Here is a 3,922-nt window from a genome sequence, read left to right on the forward strand (position 1 = left end):
TTTTTTTTTTTTTTTTTTTTTTTACCTCCCCGCCACTGGCCCAGATAGTCACTTGTGGGAGATGGGTCAGGGTGGTGGGAAAAATTGTAGGAAAAAGGCAAACCTTCTTGGAAGGCTGGGAGGTTTTGTAAAGCTTCAGGGAAGAATGAGCTGAAGGTGGCTCTTCTTACACTGAGGCAAAGGGCAAGGAGTAGGAACAAGGGAATGTAGGGGAGTTTATCTAAATAGCTTGGTTACTCATGTTGTCCTAAAAGCAGCCCTTGCTCATCCACAAGTGTGACTGCTCCCTGTAAGAGGGAACAATATTATTTACCAGCAGATTTTGTTTGCTCCAGGTTTTTTGCATTGTCTGTATGCAATAAATGCTAGCAGCTCCAACTGATCAGGACTGCTCACTCTCTTTGACCACTAGGACTGGCAGTCCCCTAGCTGCTCTTGAACACTGTATACCTGTGTCTGAGTACTCCTTTCATCCATCACTTGGCCAGAGTCTGCAGGACAGACTCAGCAGTCGCTCACCCACGACTCTTTCTTCATGGCTTCAGTTGCAAGTAACTTCAAACCTAATTCAAACAGGCTGAAGAAAGAAAGGGACTTTTTTACTTACTCTGGAAAAAGTTCAGAGGTAGAACAAGCCCCACATGCCATGGAATCCAGAGGGACAATGTTATCAGGTCTCCGTTTCTCTCTCATTCTGCATCGCCTCTCCTCTCTGCTTCTCTGTGTAGATTTCAAACCCAGAAGAGAAGGCTCCTCTCCACCACACCTACGTGTCACATTTTAGAAAGCTGAGGATGGAGCCAGGTGCAGTGGCTCATGGCTGTAATCCCAGAACTTTGGGAGGCTGAGGCAGGCAGATCACCTGAGGTCAGGAGTTCAAGACCAGCCTGACCAACATGACAAAACCCCATCTCCACTAAAACAAAAATTTGCTGGGTGTGGTGGCATGTGCCTGTAATCCCAGCTACTCAGAAGGTTCAGACAGGAGACTCACTTGAACCCGGGGAAGGAAGGTTTCAGTGACCACCAGTGCACTCCAACCTGGGCAACAGAGTGAGACTCTATCTCAAGAAAAAGAAAGAAAGAAAAGAAAAAAGAAAGCAAGCAAGCTGAGGGTGGTGGTAGGGTGACAGAGGGTACAATGCTCAGACTGGCAGGGCTGTGGCCAGCCTGTGAAATTCTCTCATTGGCTGGCCCATGGCTCAGCTGTGCAGGGTTCTGACTGGCTGGCCCATGGCCAGGCTGTGAAATGCTCTGATTGGCTGGCCTGCGTCATATGCTCAGCTCCAGTCAATGGCAGCTCAGTGCAATTTCAGAGAGTGGGAGAGGAAGTAGGGGAGAAAGCACATTCCAGGGAAGAGATTTTAGATGGACAAATTACATTTAGAAGCTTTTAACGGAGTACCTGGCTTGTGATAAGTGCTCAATAAAAGCTAATGCTACGAAGATAGGCCAAGAAGGATAAGTTGGGTCCACAACCAGGGGCTGTCAGAAGATTGGTCTGATTGATAATGGGGGTGTGGCAGAGAGTGGAGGAGGGTGGAGAAGCTGATGGCAGAAAGATCCTCTGGGACCTTGGTATTCAGACACAGAATAAACGACTTCACTCAGTGATGGAAAAGAATGACAGGCTTTGAGAACCTACTCCCAGGGGAGGGTAAATGAATGTGAGGAGCGGAGAGGAGGTTACAAGCCTGGGTGTCTGAGAGGATGGTGGTCTGACCTTTCCAGCTTCTCTCTTTCCTCCTCGCCCTCCCTCCTCTCCCTCCCTCCCCACTCTCTTTCAAAATGATGCATGCATGTTTCTCTCTTATCCTGGACAGCAGTCTTGCTCTGATGCATTTCATTTGCACACCAGCTGAGGGCTCTCCCTGGAGCAGTTTTGAAAACGATTGGTTCCTAAACAAATGCAACAAATTAAGAAAGATTCTGGTGAATGAAATGTTTTCCCTCTTCCCATAAAAGCAAAAGAAATAAACAGGGGATCTGTAGAATGTGCAAAAGGTCTAGAATAGCTGCTATCAGTCTCTTTCCAAGAACATGAGATGGATAAAATTTTAGCCTAGGAACCTTGAATGTTATAACGTGTTGGTGTTAGAAATGCAAAGAATGTAGCAGAAGATGGGTTCTGCCAGCATCAACAGAGAGGCACAAGGAGTGTGTGTGTGTGTGTGTGTTTACAGGTCTGTGAATTGAAGAATAACTAGCACCTTTGAGACAGCTAGCTGCCTCTCACAGTGACACTGACCAAAGTTATCAAAAAATAAGGAACAGGTCTGAGGAAGGCAAGAGAGAAATTTTTCCAGCTCTGCTTCCAAAGTGTATTTCTTAAGGGGCTGGGGAGTGAAGCAGAGAGTTGCAGAATGTGATGCACTGAAACTACCTGGAAAGAACCTGTCCCTGCTCCAGGGAGCCCTCAGCCCAGGCAGTAGCCATCATGCATTTTTTTAAAAGCAATGATGAAAATTTGCTCTTGTGTTTCACCTTTGAAACTTGGCTGTGTTACTGAGTCTTTTCACAACCTCTAGAGGAATGCACATCCCCCTCTTCATAATCTAGGAAGTAAAACCAAGTATAAACCACCCAAAGAAGTAGTTATGGCCTGGTCTATTATTTGTCTGCCAGCTTCAGTCTTTCACAATGCAGCCTCTTGCATAAAGACCACATAGGGGATGGCAGAAGAGCAAGTTAGAAGGAGCCTATGACCCTGAAAATCTGATACAGACCTTAATAGGGCAGTGACAAATAATCTTATCCAAAAAGGGTTGAAAGACCCCTCTACCCAAAAGTTTCTGTCTCCCAGTCTACCACAAACAACTGACATGGCATCCTAAGTAACCCACTTAAGGATGAAGTATTGCCTCCTGAGAGCACAGGCCCTCCCTTTCTTTATACCAAACACCTATTCATCCTTTCTCGTTCAGCTTCAGTGACGGACCTCTCCTGGGAAACTTGCTCTGACCCCATTCCCTGATACTCTTTGTCCTCCTTCCTCCATCTCTCTCTCCAGCAGGGAGCTGACTGTGAGACTCTCTAAGCATTAATTTTCCCCAGCAGCTGTCAACCCCCGGAGAGCAGGAGGCTTATCTTTTTGGTTTTGCATCCCCAGCACATAGCATCATACCTTGTACTCAAAGGATGAATGAATGAGTATGATACAGTGGAAAGGCCGTGGAATTTGGAGGTAAGTGGACATGCTAAACAGGTTCCTTGCCTGGTGATATGGTTTGAATGGATTTCCTCCAAAATTAATGTGTTGAAACGTAATGGTTCATGTGATAGTATTAAGAGGTGGAGCATTTAAGAGGTGATTAGATTATTTTTGTGAATGGGACTTAGGCCCTGAGGCTCCATGTAACATTCAGTCCTTTTTTGTTCTTCTGCCTTCAGCCATGTCAGGGGACAGCATTCATCCCCTCTGTAGGATGCTTCCCCAAGGCACCATCTTGGTCACAGAGGAACTGAGCCCTCATCACCTGCCCCCTGGATCTTTGAATTCCTAGCCTCAAGAACTCTAAGAAATAAATTCCGATTTTTTTTATAAGTTACCCAGTCTCTGGCATTTTGTCTTAACAGCTCAAATGGATTAAAATAGCTGGTGATCATGGAACTCTTGAATCTTCGTTTCCTCATCTGGCAAGTAAGAAAAATAATCTCAGGGAGGGAAATCTGAGGACACACTGGTCCAGTTCACTCATTTTACAGATGACAAAACCAAAAGAATGAGTGTGGTGGCATATACCTGTAATCTCATGTACTTGGGAGGCTGAACCAGGAGGATCCCTTGAGTCTACAGGTTCAAATTCAACCCAGGTAACATAGTAAGACCCTGTCTTTGAAGAAAAAGGCAACGAAAATCCTTAGATTGTGTGTGTGTGTGTGTGTGTGTGTGTGTGTTTGTGTGTGTGTGTGTGTGTAGACA

General features: G+C 45.7%; 1 long non-coding RNA gene across 1 annotated transcript; it reads left to right on the plus strand.

The window, feature by feature from the left end:
• Positions 1–1,329: 1,329 nt before the first annotated feature.
• LOC108281807 lies at positions 1,330–3,496 on the plus strand. Its single transcript, XR_005195288.1, has 3 exons — positions 1,330–1,667; positions 3,110–3,184; positions 3,400–3,496. It is a non-coding gene; the product is annotated as an uncharacterized LOC108281807 (long non-coding RNA).
• The last annotated feature ends 426 nt before the right edge of the window (positions 3,497–3,922 follow it).

The sequence above is a fragment of the Cebus imitator genome, unplaced genomic scaffold, assembly GCF_001604975.1.
Source record: "Cebus imitator isolate Cc_AM_T3 unplaced genomic scaffold, Cebus_imitator-1.0 Scaffold231, whole genome shotgun sequence".
NCBI lineage: Eukaryota > Metazoa > Chordata > Mammalia > Primates > Cebidae > Cebus > Cebus imitator.